Below are 18,455 nucleotides of genomic sequence, written 5' to 3' on the forward strand. Positions count from 1 at the left end.
CAAGAATGTGGAATTGAACATAGTCCAAATTATGAGGACCTTTGTCGTAGCTGGACTTTGGGACCATCGGTCTGGTCGGGTGACAATCTGAACAGATCTTCAGGTGTTGGGATCTTGTTTAGAGGTTCAGATGTACAAGTTTTGTCCTTCTTAGAAATTATACCTGGTAGAGCGCTATTAGTTAATATTAAGTACAATGGCTCAGAGATTAAGCTTTTTAACATCTATGCTTCTCCTGAAAAAAATGAGAGAGCCGACTTGATTAATGATATTCAGGCTTTTATCCCAGGTTCAACACCTATTTTAATGGCTGGAGATTTTAATTGTTGTATGAGTGGTGATCATCGTGAGAGTGGAAGTGTGCATGTCAGAGTGGATAAAACAGAGAAACAGATTAAGAGTATGACTGAGGATTTTAACTTTACCGATGTCTGGAGGAGAAAATACCCAGACGACCCTGGTTACACATGGGAAAATAATGTCTGCAAATCCAGGATTGATTTTATTTTTTTATCGGAAAGTTTTAATCTAGTTGAGGTTTCTCTTTTATCGAATATTTTCTCTGATCATAAGTTATTACATGCACATGTCACTTTACCTGGCCTAGAGAAAGGCAGAGGCGTTTGGAAGCTCAACACTACTTTATTAGAGGACATGAAAACAAAAAATGATTTTATTGCTGCTTATAACAAATGGAGATTGCGTCAATCCCAATATAAAAATATTTTGGATTGGTGGGAGGATGTTAAAAAGTGGACTAAACTGTTTTTTATCCGTGTGGGCATCCAAAAGGCTAAGGAGAAAAAGTTATGGTTTAAAATGTTAAACACTAAAATCCAAACATATTATAAACTAAAGCAAGCCGGGCTTGAGATGGATGATGTTATTGCTCAGACAAAGAATGAAATAAAAAATGCCATTAGTCAAAAAGGAAAAGAAATGATTTTTAACAGCAAGGTGCAATGTCTGGAGAATGATGAAAAGTGTTCGAGATTCTTTTTTAAGAAGGTGGTGGGAAAGAAAGAAATGATATCTGTAATAGAAGGGAAGATAACTAATGAAGAGATGTTGCGAGAAGCACAAGTATTTTATCAGGAGCTTTTTAATAAAAAAGATATTGATATTTCCTTTACTAATGATGTTTTAGATACCTTGGATTCAAAACTTGACAAAACTGACCAAGAGAGCCTTTGTGATGAAATCTTTTTACCTGAACTTTTAAGCACTTTTAAGAGTTTTTTAAATGGTAAAACACCTGGTTCGGATGGGTTGCCAGTTGAATTTTATCTGTGTTTTTGGTCCATTTTAAAAGATGATCTTTTAGGTATTTTTAACTGTGCTTTTAAATCTGAGATTTTACCTGCGTCCTGGAGAGATGGTGTTGTTACTCTGATTTTTAAAAAAGGAGACATCTCTAAATTAGAAAATTGGAGGCCTATTACCCTGCTAAATACAGACTATAAGGTTTTAGCAAAAATTTTAGCAAATAGGCTCAAGCAGGTAATTTCTAAGGTTATACACAGTGACCAAGTATGCGGAGTACCTGGAAGGAAAATAAGTGATCATCTAAACCTTGTAAAAGATGTTTTATGGTATCAGAAACAATGTGATCAGAAATTGGCAATTTTATCCTTGGATTTTCAAAAGGCTTATGACCGTGTTTCTCATGATTTTTTATGGTTGGTTTTAAAGAAAATGAATTTTCCTGATTTTATTGTTGGAAAAATTGCACTTTTATATAAAAACTGTTTTAGTCGTATTTTAATTAACGGTTTTTTATCCCAAGAGGTATGTTTACAGTCTGGGGTGAAACAGGGGTGCCCCCTATCACCCATTCTTTTCATATGTGCAATAGAACCTCTGTTGAATGTTTTGAGAAAAGATAAGCTCATTAGAGGAGTGCCAATCCCTGGAAGTGGAGGACAGAGCGTAAAGACGATAGCATACATGGATGATGTTAATATTCTATGTCCAGATGAACCATCCCTGAAACGTGCTATCAGACAGACAGAATTTTTTTGTGAGGGCTCTGGCTTCAAATTAAATAAAAATAAATGTGATTGCTTTGCAATAGGGAATTGGGGCAATACGGAGGTGAATGTGCAATATGATAAAATCAAAATCTTGGGTGTCATCTTTGACAATGAAAATAATGGAGAGGAAAGCTGGTCCATCGTCAAAGAGAAAGTGCAAAAGAAAATAAGTTTTTGGAAAATGAGGAAATTAACAATAGAAGGAAAAGTACTGATAATGAAAGCTTTGTTGCTACCTATCATGCTATATTTAAGCTTGGTTTTCCCACCGAGTGAACGCACCTTAAAGTTTTTAAACAAGATTTGCTTTCATTTTTTATGGGGGTCTAAAATGGATAAACTCAGGAGAGATGTAATGATGAAGACAAAGAAATTGGGGGGTAAGGATGTGCCTGATTTAAAAAGGTTTTTATATATTCACTTTTTTTCTATGTGTTTTAATGGCTTGCAAAGAAACTGTTATTGGTCTTATTTTTTAAAATATGCTGCAGGTCACATTTTTAGAAAAAGAAAGTGGATAACCTTACCTTTAACGTCCCCAATCTTATTTATTCCCCCAGCGCACTATGTGGTTTTAGAAAAGATTATTCGTATTTATGGCATTGCTAATTTTAGTCAAGAAATTTGTAGTAATGCACGAAAATTAGTTCCTGAAATCAGGAAGATAGAACAGATTTGCTTAATATCTAATTATTCCACTGAGAAATCTCTAAGAGTTTGGAGGATGGTGAATATGGGATTCTTATCTAATGACTTAAAAGATCTGGCCTGGCAGATAGCACATCAATGTTTGCCTACCAGAGAATTCCAACACAGAAGAGGATTGTGTCGTAGTGCAAAGTGCCCGAGAATGGGGTGTCCTAGTGAGGAAACAGTTTTACACCTTTTTTGGAACTGTTTTTACGCCCAAGAGATATGGCATTTGATAGGACCCTTACTAAAATTCATTTCTGATCTTAATTTTTTAAATCATGAAGTTATTTTATATGGATTTTATAATGTTTTATCTGTGGAAAAGTCTCGGGTTTTGTGGATTAGTATAAATTGTATTAAAATTGCACTATGGAAGACGAGGAATATTCTTCTTTTTAAAAGAGACACTATTACCTCTAAAGATTGTGTTCGCCTAGCTCTTAGTGAGATGTATGTTTTCTATTTATTGGATAAAAAAAGATTAGGTCACAAAGTGGCTAAAAGTCTTTGGAATCTACATCTGTGGAATATGCTTTTAGCAGACTAAGTATAATCTGGACTGCGTAAGGTCTTTTAGTCTAAGAATATTATATCTAAAAGTAAAAAAAAAAAAATCTGTTCTTATCAGTTTAATATCTGATACGTCCCCTATCTGGGGACCATATATTAAATGGATTTTTGAGAACGGGGGCCGATTTCGAAGCTTGCTTCCGTCGCCCTATGCATTGACCCGATATGGCAGTATCTTCGGGTACAGTGCACCACCCCCTTACAGGGTTAAAAAGAAAGATTCCTACTTTCATTGCTACCTGCTTGCTGGCTAGCCAGCTAGCCAGCCCTGTGGGCCTTGCTGCTGCTGCAGCCAAAAAACAAAAGGTGGTGCTGCTGCTGCTTCTGCTGCTTCTGCTTCTGCTTGTGTCTGGCCCCTGTTGGAGCGTCCAGGCACAGGACTTCTGCTGCTGCTGACTAAATGGCCTCCTTAATTGGATCATTTGAGTAGCCAGCACACCTGTGCAGGTAGGGCATGACATGATAGGCAGCTGCCTTGATAGCGGGTGGGTGCTGAATGTTCCTAATTGACAAAATAAGATTAATGCTTATGAAGAAATATAAAATCTCATCCCTTCCCCAATATCGCGCCACACCCCTACCCCTTAATTCCCTGGTTGAACGTGATGGACATATGTCTTTTTTCGACCGTACTAACTATGTAACTATGTAACATAACATGGGGGGGGGGGGTCTCCTGGCTGTTCACACAGGTGTGTCATTGCTGTACATTGACCATGCATTGCTTCTGTGGTATTGCAAAGGCAAAGACAAATGCTTCCAGCCATCCATTGCACTAATGGATTGGTCATCAGCTGGCTGTCTATGTCCCGCATCAATATAGACCAAAGTACAGAGGGTTAGGCTATGCTATTGTGCACCTACCTGATGCATCAGAAGGTGCGAGGCCCTTGCTAAATTCTGTGCACAGACTTTGAGATCTATGCTTTAGACTGTATCTAAACCTGCTCCAACATGGACTGACATTCTGGCCTACTTTCAGCCGATGCGACTTGTCTGTCGCTGAACAGTCGCTTTTTATGTATTCAGCACCTATGTATAATGTTGTAAAAATGCTCTAGAAGCTAAAGTCGCAGAAATGTCACACATATTTGGCCTGCAACTTTCTGTGCGACAAATTCAGACAGGAAAAATCAGTATAAATCCTTAGAAAATTATCCCCCAGTGTCTCCATCTGCTGGCGGTATTGAATAAGCATTGCTGCACTGATGGGGTATGCATTAGACGAAAAAAAAGAAGAAAAAGAAGAATAATACGCCCAGAAAAGAGGCGAAAAGGAGAAAAACGTAAAAAAACGTGAAAAAAAAGTAAGAGGAAGAGAAGGGAAAAAAAGGTGGAAATGGGTTTAAAAGTGATTTCGGCGGAGAAATATATATATATATATATATATATATATATATATATATATGCGCACACACACACATAGATATAAACGTATTCTCCGTTGAGATATTGCAGCCGCTGCTGTGTCCAGGCCCAGGAGCCTTAGCACTGTGCTGTGATGTCACTCAATACCACTGACATCACTAGGTGTAAACAACATCTCTCCTTTGCTGTGTATGTGACTATGGAGCTGTTTGGTGATGTCGTCTATTACGGCCTTCATAGAAGCAACAGGAGATTGTTGCATCCATCTTGAACCCTCAGAACTACAGTGCTATGATGTCACTCACTTCCACAGGCCTTGCAGAGTGTAAACAACAACAACCCAGCTTTGTTGTGTATGTAACCATAGGGATTTGTGATGTCACCTAGAACCTTCACAGCAGCGACAGCTTTATGAGGAGCATCAGCACTGCTCTGCCTGAGCAGAACCATCACCGCCATAGGTTGTCAAATAACCCGGATTTAACCCACACAGGTAAGTCCAATGAGGTGCAGGCATGTCCTCTATGCTTACAGCTTCCCGTGGGTGTTGGTTTGATACCGTTTGGGGACAGCCAAGGAGGCATCTGCAGGCAACAAAGGTAGGTGTGTGCTTGTGTGTGTGTTTCCTATGCAGATCCTAAGCCCAGTGTCACATGCAAGTAGGAGGAGTAAGAAGGGTTCCTGGCAAATCCGGGTTATGGATTGCATTTAAAAAGGCCCCGTGGGAGTGCAATGGGCCCCTGTCTTGCTGCTTAGCAATAATGGTATGGGTTTAGGTTCTGCTGTGTGTACTGGTGGTTGACTGCCCCCCAGCCCAGAGTGTGCATGGAAAATTGTCTGGCAGCCTCCCTGACAGCAAGCAGTGATAGTGCCCATGAAGGGGACCTTGTTGGGCCCGCCCCTTTCACGGTTATCGCTTCTCGGCCTTTTGGCTAAGATCAAGTGTAGTATCTGTTCTTATCAGTTTAATATCTGATACGTCCCCTATCTGGGGACCATATATTAAATGGATTTTTGAGAACGGGGGCCGATTTCGAAGCTTGCTTCCGTCGCCCTATGCATTGACCCGATATGGCAGTATCTTCGGGTACAGTGCACCACCCCCTTACAGGGTTAAAAAGAAAGATTCCTACTTTCATTGCTACCTGCTTGCTGGCTAGCCAGCTAGCCAGCCCTGTGGGCCTTGCTGCTGCTGCAGCCAAAAAACAAAAGGTGGTGCTGCTGCTGCTTCTGCTGCTTCTGCTTGTGTCTGGCCCCTGTTGGAGCGTCCAGGCACAGGACTTCTGCTGCTGCTGACTAAATGGCCTCCTTAATTGGATCATTTGAGTAGCCAGCACACCTGTGCAGGTAGGGCATGACATGATAGGCAGCTGCCTTGATAGCGGGTGGGTGCTGAATGTTCCTAATTGACAAAGTAAGATTAATGCTTATGAAGAAATATAAAATCTCATCCCTTCCCCAATATCGCGCCACACCCCTACCCCTTAATTCCCTGGTTGAACGTGATGGACATATGTCTTTTTTCGACCGTACTAACTATGTAACTATGTAACATAACATGGGGGGGGGGGGGGGTCTCCTGGCTGTTCACACAGGTGTGTCATTGCTGTACATTGACCATGCATTGCTTCTGTGGTATTGCAAAGGCAAAGACAAATGCTTCCAGCCATCCATTGCACTAATGGATTGGTCATCAGCTGGCTGTCTATGTCCCGCATCAATATAGACCAAAGTACAGAGGGTTAGGCTATGCTATTGTGCACCTACCTGATGCATCAGAAGGTGCGAGGCCCTTGCTAAATTCTGTGCACAGACTTTGAGATCTATGCTTTAGACTGTATCTAAACCTGCTCCAACATGGACTGACATTCTGGCCTACTTTCAGCCGATGCGACTTGTCTGTCGCTGAACAGTCGCTTTTTATGTATTCAGCACCTATGTATAATGTTGTAAAAATGCTCTAGAAGCTAAAGTCGCAGAAATGTCACACATATTTGGCCTGCAACTTTCTGTGCGACAAATTCAGACAGGAAAAATCAGTATAAATCCTTAGAAAATTATCCCCCAGTGTCTCCATCTGCTGGCGGTATTGAATAAGCATTGCTGCACTGATGGGGTATGCATTAGACGAAAAAAAAGAAGAAAAAGAAGAATAATACGCCCAGAAAAGAGGCGAAAAGGAGAAAAACGTAAAAAAACGTGAAAAAAAAGTAAGAGGAAGAGAAGGGAAAAAAAGGTGGAAATGGGTTTAAAAGTGATTTCGGCGGAGAAATATATATATATATATATATATATATATCTATATATATATAGATATATATATATATGCGCACACACACACATAGATATAAACGTATTCTCCGTTGAGATATTGCAGCCGCTGCTGTGTCCAGGCCCAGGAGCCTTAGCACTGTGCTGTGATGTCACTCAATACCACTGACATCACTAGGTGTAAACAACATCTCTCCTTTGCTGTGTATGTGACTATGGAGCTGTTTGGTGATGTCGTCTATTACGGCCTTCATAGAAGCAACAGGAGATTGTTGCATCCATCTTGAACCCTCAGAACTACAGTGCTATGATGTCACTCACTTCCACAGGCCTTGCAGAGTGTAAACAACAACAACCCAGCTTTGTTGTGTATGTAACCATAGGGATTTGTGATGTCACCTAGAACCTTCACAGCAGCGACAGCTTTATGAGGAGCATCAGCACTGCTCTGCCTGAGCAGAACCATCACCGCCATAGGTTGTCAAATAACCCGGATTTAACCCACACAGGTAAGTCCAATGGGGTGCAGGCATGTCCTCTATGCTTACAGCTTCCCGTGGGTGTTGGTTTGATACCGTTTGGGGACAGCCAAGGAGGCATCTGCAGGCAACAAAGGTAGGTGTGTGCTTGTGTGTGTGTTTCCTATGCAGATCCTAAGCCCAGTGTCACATGCAAGTAGGAGGAGTAAGAAGGGTTCCTGGCAAATCCGGGTTATGGATTGCATTTAAAAAGGCCCCGTGGGAGTGCAATGGGCCCCTGTCTTGCTGCTTAGCAATAATGGTATGGGTTTAGGTTCTGCTGTGTGTACTGGTGGTTGACTGCCCCCCAGCCCAGAGTGTGCATGGAAAATTGTCTGGCAGCCTCCCTGACAGCAAGCAGTGATAGTGCCCATGAAGGGGACCTTGTTGGGCCCGCCCCTTTCACGGTTATCGCTTCTCGGCCTTTTGGCTAAGATCAAGTGTAGTATCTGTTCTTATCAGTTTAATATCTGATACGTCCCCTATCTGGGGACCATATATTAAATGGATTTTTGAGAACGGGGGCCGATTTCGAAGCTTGCTTCCGTCGCCCTATGCATTGACCCGATATGGCAGTATCTTCGGGTACAGTGCACCACCCCCTTACAGGGTTAAAAAGAAAGATTCCTACTTTCATTGCTACCTGCTTGCTGGCTAGCCAGCTAGCCAGCCCTGTGGGCCTTGCTGCTGCTGCAGCCAAAAAACAAAAGGTGGTGCTGCTGCTGCTTCTGCTGCTTCTGCTTGTGTCTGGCCCCTGTTGGAGCGTCCAGGCACAGGACTTCTGCTGCTGCTGACTAAATGGCCTCCTTAATTGGATCATTTGAGTAGCCAGCACACCTGTGCAGGTAGGGCATGACATGATAGGCAGCTGCCTTGATAGCGGGTGGGTGCTGAATGTTCCTAATTGACAAAATAAGATTAATGCTTATGAAGAAATATAAAATCTCATCCCTTCCCCAATATCGCGCCACACCCCTACCCCTTAATTCCCTGGTTGAACGTGATGGACATATGTCTTTTTTCGACCGTACTAACTATGTAACTATGTAACATAACATGGGGGGGGGGGGGGGGGGTCTCCTGGCTGTTCACACAGGTGTGTCATTGCTGTACATTGACCATGCATTGCTTCTGTGGTATTGCAAAGGCAAAGACAAATGCTTCCAGCCATCCATTGCACTAATGGATTGGTCATCAGCTGGCTGTCTATGTCCCGCATCAATATAGACCAAAGTACAGAGGGTTAGGCTATGCTATTGTGCACCTACCTGATGCATCAGAAGGTGCGAGGCCCTTGCTAAATTCTGTGCACAGACTTTGAGATCTATGCTTTAGACTGTATCTAAACCTGCTCCAACATGGACTGACATTCTGGCCTACTTTCAGCCGATGCGACTTGTCTGTCGCTGAACAGTCGCTTTTTATGTATTCAGCACCTATGTATAATGTTGTAAAAATGCTCTAGAAGCTAAAGTCGCAGAAATGTCACACATATTTGGCCTGCAACTTTCTGTGCGACAAATTCAGACAGGAAAAATCAGTATAAATCCTTAGAAAATTATCCCCCAGTGTCTCCATCTGCTGGCGGTATTGAATAAGCATTGCTGCACTGATGGGGTATGCATTAGACGAAAAAAAAGAAGAAAAAGAAGAATAATACGCCCAGAAAAGAGGCGAAAAGGAGAAAAACGTAAAAAAACGTGAAAAAAAAGTAAGAGGAAGAGAAGGGAAAAAAAGGTGGAAATGGGTTTAAAAGTGATTTCGGCGGAGAAATATATATATATATATATATATATATATATATATATATGCGCACACACACACATAGATATAAACGTATTCTCCGTTGAGATATTGCAGCCGCTGCTGTGTCCAGGCCCAGGAGCCTTAGCACTGTGCTGTGATGTCACTCAATACCACTGACATCACTAGGTGTAAACAACATCTCTCCTTTGCTGTGTATGTGACTATGGAGCTGTTTGGTGATGTCGTCTATTACGGCCTTCATAGAAGCAACAGGAGATTGTTGCATCCATCTTGAACCCTCAGAACTACAGTGCTATGATGTCACTCACTTCCACAGGCCTTGCAGAGTGTAAACAACAACAACCCAGCTTTGTTGTGTATGTAACCAAAGGGATTTGTGATGTCACCTAGAACCTTCACAGCAGCGACAGCTTTATGAGGAGCATCAGCACTGCTCTGCCTGAGCAGAACCATCACCGCCATAGGTTGTCAAATAACCCGGATTTAACCCACACAGGTAAGTCCAATGGGGTGCAGGCATGTCCTCTATGCTTACAGCTTCCCGTGGGTGTTGGTTTGATACCGTTTGGGGACAGCCAAGGAGGCATCTGCAGGCAACAAAGGTAGGTGTGTGCTTGTGTGTGTGTTTCCTATGCAGATCCTAAGCCCAGTGTCACATGCAAGTAGGAGGAGTAAGAAGGGTTCCTGGCAAATCCGGGTTATGGATTGCATTTAAAAAGGCCCCGTGGGAGTGCAATGGGCCCCTGTCTTGCTGCTTAGCAATAATGGTATGGGTTTAGGTTCTGCTGTGTGTACTGGTGGTTGACTGCCCCCCAGCCCAGAGTGTGCATGGAAAATTGTCTGGCAGCCTCCCTGACAGCAAGCAGTGATAGTGCCCATGAAGGGGACCTTGTTGGGCCCGCCCCTTTCACGGTTATCGCTTCTCGGCCTTTTGGCTAAGATCAAGTGTAGTATCTGTTCTTATCAGTTTAATATCTGATACGTCCCCTATCTGGGGACCATATATTAAATGGATTTTTGAGAACGGGGGCCGATTTCGAAGCTTGCTTCCGTCGCCCTATGCATTGACCCGATATGGCAGTATCTTCGGGTACAGTGCACCACCCCCTTACAGGGTTAAAAAGAAAGATTCCTACTTTCATTGCTACCTGCTTGCTGGCTAGCCAGCTAGCCAGCCCTGTGGGCCTTGCTGCTGCTGCAGCCAAAAAACAAAAGGTGGTGCTGCTGCTGCTTCTGCTGCTTCTGCTTCTGCTTGTGTCTGGCCCCTGTTGGAGCGTCCAGGCACAGGACTTCTGCTGCTGCTGACTAAATGGCCTCCTTAATTGGATCATTTGAGTAGCCAGCACACCTGTGCAGGTAGGGCATGACATGATAGGCAGCTGCCTTGATAGCGGGTGGGTGCTGAATGTTCCTAATTGACAAAATAAGATTAATGCTTATGAAGAAATATAAAATCTCATCCCTTCCCCAATATCGCGCCACACCCCTACCCCTTAATTCCCTGGTTGAACGTGATGGACATATGTCTTTTTTCGACCGTACTAACTATGTAACTATGTAACATAACATGGGGGGGGGGGGGGGGGGTCTCCTGGCTGTTCACACAGGTGTGTCATTGCTGTACATTGACCATGCATTGCTTCTGTGGTATTGCAAAGGCAAAGACAAATGCTTCCAGCCATCCATTGCACTAATGGATTGGTCATCAGCTGGCTGTCTATGTCCCGCATCAATATAGACCAAAGTACAGAGGGTTAGGCTATGCTATTGTGCACCTACCTGATGCATCAGAAGGTGCGAGGCCCTTGCTAAATTCTGTGCACAGACTTTGAGATCTATGCTTTAGACTGTATCTAAACCTGCTCCAACATGGACTGACATTCTGGCCTACTTTCAGCCGATGCGACTTGTCTGTCGCTGAACAGTCGCTTTTTATGTATTCAGCACCTATGTATAATGTTGTAAAAATGCTCTAGAAGCTAAAGTCGCAGAAATGTCACACATATTTGGCCTGCAACTTTCTGTGCGACAAATTCAGACAGGAAAAATCAGTATAAATCCTTAGAAAATTATCCCCCAGTGTCTCCATCTGCTGGCGGTATTGAATAAGCATTGCTGCACTGATGGGGTATGCATTAGACGAAAAAAAAGAAGAAAAAGAAGAATAATACGCCCAGAAAAGAGGCGAAAAGGAGAAAAACGTAAAAAAACGTGAAAAAAAAGTAAGAGGAAGAGAAGGGAAAAAAAGGTGGAAATGGGTTTAAAAGTGATTTCGGCGGAGAAATATATATATATATATATATATATATATATATATATATATATATGCGCACACACACACATAGATATAAACGTATTCTCCGTTGAGATATTGCAGCCGCTGCTGTGTCCAGGCCCAGGAGCCTTAGCACTGTGCTGTGATGTCACTCAATACCACTGACATCACTAGGTGTAAACAACATCTCTCCTTTGCTGTGTATGTGACTATGGAGCTGTTTGGTGATGTCGTCTATTACGGCCTTCATAGAAGCAACAGGAGATTGTTGCATCCATCTTGAACCCTCAGAACTACAGTGCTATGATGTCACTCACTTCCACAGGCCTTGCAGAGTGTAAACAACAACAACCCAGCTTTGTTGTGTATGTAACCATAGGGATTTGTGATGTCACCTAGAACCTTCACAGCAGCGACAGCTTTATGAGGAGCATCAGCACTGCTCTGCCTGAGCAGAACCATCACCGCCATAGGTTGTCAAATAACCCGGATTTAACCCACACAGGTAAGTCCAATGGGGTGCAGGCATGTCCTCTATGCTTACAGCTTCCCGTGGGTGTTGGTTTGATACCGTTTGGGGACAGCCAAGGAGGCATCTGCAGGCAACAAAGGTAGGTGTGTGCTTGTGTGTGTGTTTCCTATGCAGATCCTAAGCCCAGTGTCACATGCAAGTAGGAGGAGTAAGAAGGGTTCCTGGCAAATCCGGGTTATGGATTGCATTTAAAAAGGCCCCGTGGGAGTGCAATGGGCCCCTGTCTTGCTGCTTAGCAATAATGGTATGGGTTTAGGTTCTGCTGTGTGTACTGGTGGTTGACTGCCCCCCAGCCCAGAGTGTGCATGGAAAATTGTCTGGCAGCCTCCCTGACAGCAAGCAGTGATAGTGCCCATGAAGGGGACCTTGTTGGGCCCGCCCCTTTCACGGTTATCGCTTCTCGGCCTTTTGGCTAAGATCAAGTGTAGTATCTGTTCTTATCAGTTTAATATCTGATACGTCCCCTATCTGGGGACCATATATTAAATGGATTTTTGAGAACGGGGGCCGATTTCGAAGCTTGCTTCCGTCGCCCTATGCATTGACCCGATATGGCAGTATCTTCGGGTACAGTGCACCACCCCCTTACAGGGTTAAAAAGAAAGATTCCTACTTTCATTGCTACCTGCTTGCTGGCTAGCCAGCTAGCCAGCCCTGTGGGCCTTGCTGCTGCTGCAGCCAAAAAACAAAAGGTGGTGCTGCTGCTGCTTCTGCTGCTTCTGCTTCTGCTTGTGTCTGGCCCCTGTTGGAGCGTCCAGGCACAGGACTTCTGCTGCTGCTGACTAAATGGCCTCCTTAATTGGATCATTTGAGTAGCCAGCACACCTGTGCAGGTAGGGCATGACATGATAGGCAGCTGCCTTGATAGCGGGTGGGTGCTGAATGTTCCTAATTGACAAAATAAGATTAATGCTTATGAAGAAATATAAAATCTCATCCCTTCCCCAATATCGCGCCACACCCCTACCCCTTAATTCCCTGGTTGAACGTGATGGACATATGTCTTTTTTCGACCGTACTAACTATGTAACTATGTAACATAACATGGGGGGGGGGGGGGGGTCTCCTGGCTGTTCACACAGGTGTGTCATTGCTGTACATTGACCATGCATTGCTTCTGTGGTATTGCAAAGGCAAAGACAAATGCTTCCAGCCATCCATTGCACTAATGGATTGGTCATCAGCTGGCTGTCTATGTCCCGCATCAATATAGACCAAAGTACAGAGGGTTAGGCTATGCTATTGTGCACCTACCTGATGCATCAGAAGGTGCGAGGCCCTTGCTAAATTCTGTGCACAGACTTTGAGATCTATGCTTTAGACTGTATCTAAACCTGCTCCAACATGGACTGACATTCTGGCCTACTTTCAGCCGATGCGACTTGTCTGTCGCTGAACAGTCGCTTTTTATGTATTCAGCACCTATGTATAATGTTGTAAAAATGCTCTAGAAGCTAAAGTCGCAGAAATGTCACACATATTTGGCCTGCAACTTTCTGTGCGACAAATTCAGACAGGAAAAATCAGTATAAATCCTTAGAAAATTATCCCCCAGTGTCTCCATCTGCTGGCGGTATTGAATAAGCATTGCTGCACTGATGGGGTATGCATTAGACGAAAAAAAAGAAGAAAAAGAAGAATAATACGCCCAGAAAAGAGGCGAAAAGGAGAAAAACGTAAAAAAACGTGAAAAAAAAGTAAGAGGAAGAGAAGGGAAAAAAAGGTGGAAATGGGTTTAAAAGTGATTTCGGCGGAGAAATATATATATATATATATATATATATATATATATATATATATATATATATGCGCACACACACACATAGATATAAACGTATTCTCCGTTGAGATATTGCAGCCGCTGCTGTGTCCAGGCCCAGGAGCCTTAGCACTGTGCTGTGATGTCACTCAATACCACTGACATACTAGGTGTAAACAACATCTCTCCTTTGCTGTGTATGTGACTATGGAGCTGTTTGGTGATGTCGTCTATTACGGCCTTCATAGAAGCAACAGGAGATTGTTGCATCCATCTTGAACCCTCAGAACTACAGTGCTATGATGTCACTCACTTCCACAGGCCTTGCAGAGTGTAAACAACAACAACCCAGCTTTGTTGTGTATGTAACCATAGGGATTTGTGATGTCACCTAGAACCTTCACAGCAGCGACAGCTTTATGAGGAGCATCAGCACTGCTCTGCCTGAGCAGAACCATCACCGCCATAGGTTGTCAAATAACCCGGATTTAACCCACACAGGTAAGTCCAATGGGGTGCAGGCATGTCCTCTATGCTTACAGCTTCCGTGGGTGTTGGTTTGATACCGTTTGGGGACAGCCAAGGAGGCATCTGCAGGCAACAAAGGTAGGTGTGTGCTTGTGTGTGTGTTTCCTATGCAGATCCTAAGCCCAGTGTCACATGCAAGTAGGAGGAGTAAGAAGGGTTCCTGGCAAATCGGGTTATGGATTGCATTTAAAAAGGCCCCGTGGGAGTGCAATGGGCCCCTGTCTTGCTGCTTAGCAATAATGGTATGGGTTTAGGTTCTGCTGTGTGTACTGGTGGTTGACTGCCCCCCAGCCAGAGTGTGCATGGAAAATTGTCTGGCAGCCTCCCTGACAGCAAGCAGTGATAGTGCCCATGAAGGGGACAAAGGGGACCTTGTTGGGCCCGCCCCTTTCACGGTTATCGCTTCTCGGCCTTTTGGCTAAGATCAAGTGTAGTATCTGTTCTTATCAGTTTAATATCTGATACGTCCCCTATCTGGGGACCATATATTAAATGGATTTTTGAGAACGGGGGCCGATTTCGAAGCTTGCTTCCGTCGCCCTATGCATTGACCCGATATGGCAGTATCTTCGGGTACAGTGCACCACCCCCTTACAGGGTTAAAAAGAAAGATTCCTACTTTCATTGCTACCTGCTTGCTGGCTAGCCAGCTAGCCAGCCCTGTGGGCCTTGCTGCTGCTGCAGCCAAAAAACAAAAGGTGGTGCTTCTGCTGCTTCTGCTTGTGTCTGGCCCCTGTTGGAGCGTCCAGGCACAGGACTTCTGCTGCTGCTGACTAAATGGCCTCCTTAATTGGATCATTTGAGTAGCCAGCACACCTGTGCAGGTAGGGCATGACATGATAGGCAGCTGCCTTGATAGCGGGTGGGTGCTGAATGTTCCTAATTGACAAAATAAGATTAATGCTTATGAAGAAATATAAAATCTCATCCCTTCCCCAATATCGCGCCACACCCCTACCCCTTAATTCCCTGGTTGAACGTGATGGACATATGTCTTTTTTCGACCGTACTAACTATGTAACTATGTAACATAACATGGGGGGGGGGGGGGGGGTCTCCTGGCTGTTCACACAGGTGTGTCATTGCTTTACATTGACCATGCATTGCTTCTGTGGTATTGCAAAGGCAAAGACAAATGCTTCCAGCCATCCATTGCACTAATGGATTGGTCATCAGCTGGCTGTCTATGTCCCGCATCAATATAGACCAAAGTACAGAGGGTTAGGCTATGCTATTGTGCACCTACCTGATGCATCAGAAGGTGCGAGGCCCTTGCTAAATTCTGTGCACAGACTTTGAGATCTATGCTTTAGACTGTATCTAAACCTGCTCCAACATGGACTGACATTCTGGCCTACTTTCAGCCGATGCGACTTGTCTGTCGCTGAACAGTCGCTTTTTATGTATTCAGCACCTATGTATAATGTTGTAAAAATGCTCTAGAAGCTAAAGTCGCAGAAATGTCACACATATTTGGCCTGCAACTTTCTGTGCGACAAATTCAGACAGGAAAAATCAGTATAAATCCTTAGAAAATTATCCCCCAGTGTCTCCATCTGCTGGCGGTATTGAATAAGCATTGCTGCACTGATGGGGTATGCATTAGACGAAAAAAAAGAAGAAAAAGAAGAATAATACGCCCAGAAAAGAGGCGAAAAGGAGAAAAACGTAAAAAAACGTGAAAAAAAAGTAAGAGGAAGAGAAGGGAAAAAAAGGTGGAAATGGGTTTAAAAGTGATTTCGGCGGAGAAATATATATATATATATATATATATATATATATATATATATATGCGCACACACACACATAGATATAAACGTATTCTCCGTTGAGATATTGCAGCCGCTGCTGTGTCCAGGCCCAGGAGCCTTAGCACTGTGCTGTGATGTCACTCAATACCACTGACATCACTAGGTGTAAACAACATCTCTCCTTTGCTGTGTATGTGACTATGGAGCTGTTTGGTGATGTCGTCTATTACGGCCTTCATAGAAGCAACAGGAGATTGTTGCATCCATCTTGAACCCTCAGAACTACAGTGCTATGATGTCACTCACTTCCACAGGCCTTGCAGAGTGTAAACAACAACAACCCAGCTTTGTTGTGTATGTAACCATAGGGATTTGTGATGTCACCTAGAACCTTCACAGCAGCGACAGCTTTATGAGGAGCATCAGCACTGCTCTGCCTGAGCAGAACCATCACCGCCATAGGTTGTCAAATAACCCGGATTTAACCCACACAGGTAAGTCCAATGGGGTGCAGGCATGTCCTCTATGCTTACAGCTTCCCGTGGGTGTTGGTTTGATACCGTTTGGGGACAGCCAAGGAGGCATCTGCAGGCAACAAAGGTAGGTGTGTGCTTGTGTGTGTGTTTCCTATGCAGATCCTAAGCCCAGTGTCACATGCAAGTAGGAGGAGTAAGAAGGGTTCCTGGCAAATCCGGGTTATGGATTGCATTTAAAAAGGCCCCGTGGGAGTGCAATGGGCCCCTGTCTTGCTGCTTAGCAATAATGGTATGGGTTTAGGTTCTGCTGTGTGTACTGGTGGTTGACTGCCCCCCAGCCCAGAGTGTGCATGGAAAATTGTCTGGCAGCCTCCCTGACAGCAAGCAGTGATAGTGCCCATGAAGGGGACCTTGTTGGGCCCGCCCCTTTCACGGTTATCGCTTCTCGGCCTTTTGGCTAAGATCAAGTGTAGTATCTGTTCTTATCAGTTTAATATCTGATACGTCCCCTATCTGGGGACCATATATTAAATGGATTTTTGAGAACGGGGGCCGATTTCGAAGCTTGCTTCCGTCGCCCTATGCATTGACCCGATATGGCAGTATCTTCGGGTACAGTGCACCACCCCCTTACAGGGTTAAAAAGAAAGATTCCTACTTTCATTGCTACCTGCTTGCTGGCTAGCCAGCTAGCCAGCCCTGTGGGCCTTGCTGCTGCTGCAGCCAAAAAACAAAAGGTGGTGCTGCTGCTGCTTCTGCTGCTTCTGCTTCTGCTTGTGTCTGGCCCCTGTTGGAGCGTCCAGGCACAGGACTTCTGCTGCTGCTGACTAAATGGCCTCCTTAATTGGATCATTTGAGTAGCCAGCACACCTGTGCAGGTAGGGCATGACATGATAGGCAGCTGCCTTGATAGCGGGTGGGTGCTGAATGTTCCTAATTGACAAAATAAGATTAATGCTTATGAAGAAATATAAAATCTCATCCCTTCCCCAATATCGCGCCACACCCCTACCCCTTAATTCCCTGGTTGAACGTGATGGACATATGTCTTTTTTCGACCGTACTAACTATGTAACTATGTAACATAACATGGGGGGGGGGGGGTCTCCTGGCTGTTCACACAGGTGTGTCATTGCTGTACATTGACCATGCATTGCTTCTGTGGTATTGCAAAGGCAAAGACAAATGCTTCCAGCCATCCATTGCACTAATGGATTGGTCATCAGCTGGCTGTCTATGTCCCGCATCAATATAGACCAAAGTACAGAGGGTTAGGCTATGCTATTGTGCACCTACCTGATGCATCAGAAGGTGCGAGGCCCTTGCTAAATTCTGTGCACAGACTTTGAGATCTATGCTTTAGACTGTATCTAAACCTGCTCCAACATGGACTGACATTCTGGCCTACTTTCAGCCGATGCGACTTGTCTGTCGCTGAACAGTCGCTTTTTATGTATTCAGCACCTATGTATAATGTTGTAAAAATGCTCTAGAAGCTAAAGTCGCAGAAATGTCACACATATTTGGCCTGCAACTTTCTGTGCGACAAATTCAGACAGGAAAAATCAGTATAAATCCTTAGAAAATTATCCCCCAGTGTCTCCATCTGCTGGCGGTATTGAATAAGCATTGCTGCACTGATGGGGTATGCATTAGACGAAAAAAAAGAAGAAAAAGAAGAATAATACGCCCAGAAAAGAGGCGAAAAGGAGAAAAACGTAAAAAAACGTGAAAAAAAAGTAAGAGGAAGAGAAGGGAAAAAAAGGTGGAAATGGGTTTAAAAGTGATTTCGGCGGAGAAATATATATATATATATATATATATATATATATATATATGCGCACACACACACATAGATATAAACGTATTCTCCGTTGAGATATTGCAGCCGCTGCTGTGTCCAGGCCCAGGAGC

The 18,455-nt window shown here is 43.9% G+C and overlaps 7 non-coding genes across 7 annotated transcripts; all 7 read left to right on the forward strand.

Annotated features, from left to right (window-relative positions):
* The first annotated feature begins 3,310 nt into the window (after nt 1–3,310).
* LOC130329012 (U2 spliceosomal RNA) lies at nt 3,311–3,493 on the forward strand. The gene has a single exon (XR_008872847.1). It is a non-coding gene; the product is annotated as a U2 spliceosomal RNA (small nuclear RNA).
* A 2,083-nt stretch (nt 3,494–5,576) lies between these two features.
* On the forward strand, nt 5,577–5,767 carry LOC130329072 (U2 spliceosomal RNA). Its single transcript, XR_008872889.1, has one exon. It is a non-coding gene; the product is annotated as a U2 spliceosomal RNA (small nuclear RNA).
* Nucleotides 5,768–7,863: 2,096 nt separating this feature from the next.
* Nucleotides 7,864–8,054, forward strand: LOC130329073 (U2 spliceosomal RNA). Its single transcript, XR_008872890.1, has one exon. It is a non-coding gene; the product is annotated as a U2 spliceosomal RNA (small nuclear RNA).
* Nucleotides 8,055–10,135: 2,081 nt separating this feature from the next.
* LOC130329074 (U2 spliceosomal RNA) lies at nt 10,136–10,326 on the forward strand. The gene has a single exon (XR_008872891.1). It is a non-coding gene; the product is annotated as a U2 spliceosomal RNA (small nuclear RNA).
* A 2,093-nt stretch (nt 10,327–12,419) lies between these two features.
* LOC130329076 (U2 spliceosomal RNA) lies at nt 12,420–12,610 on the forward strand. The gene has a single exon (XR_008872892.1). It is a non-coding gene; the product is annotated as a U2 spliceosomal RNA (small nuclear RNA).
* Nucleotides 12,611–14,712: 2,102 nt separating this feature from the next.
* LOC130329077 (U2 spliceosomal RNA) lies at nt 14,713–14,903 on the forward strand. Its single transcript, XR_008872893.1, has one exon. It is a non-coding gene; the product is annotated as a U2 spliceosomal RNA (small nuclear RNA).
* Nucleotides 14,904–16,978: 2,075 nt separating this feature from the next.
* LOC130329078 (U2 spliceosomal RNA) lies at nt 16,979–17,169 on the forward strand. The gene has a single exon (XR_008872894.1). It is a non-coding gene; the product is annotated as a U2 spliceosomal RNA (small nuclear RNA).
* The last annotated feature ends 1,286 nt before the right edge of the window (nt 17,170–18,455 follow it).

This window comes from Hyla sarda, unplaced genomic scaffold, assembly GCF_029499605.1.
Source record: "Hyla sarda isolate aHylSar1 unplaced genomic scaffold, aHylSar1.hap1 scaffold_315, whole genome shotgun sequence".
Classification (NCBI taxonomy): domain Eukaryota; kingdom Metazoa; phylum Chordata; class Amphibia; order Anura; family Hylidae; genus Hyla; species Hyla sarda.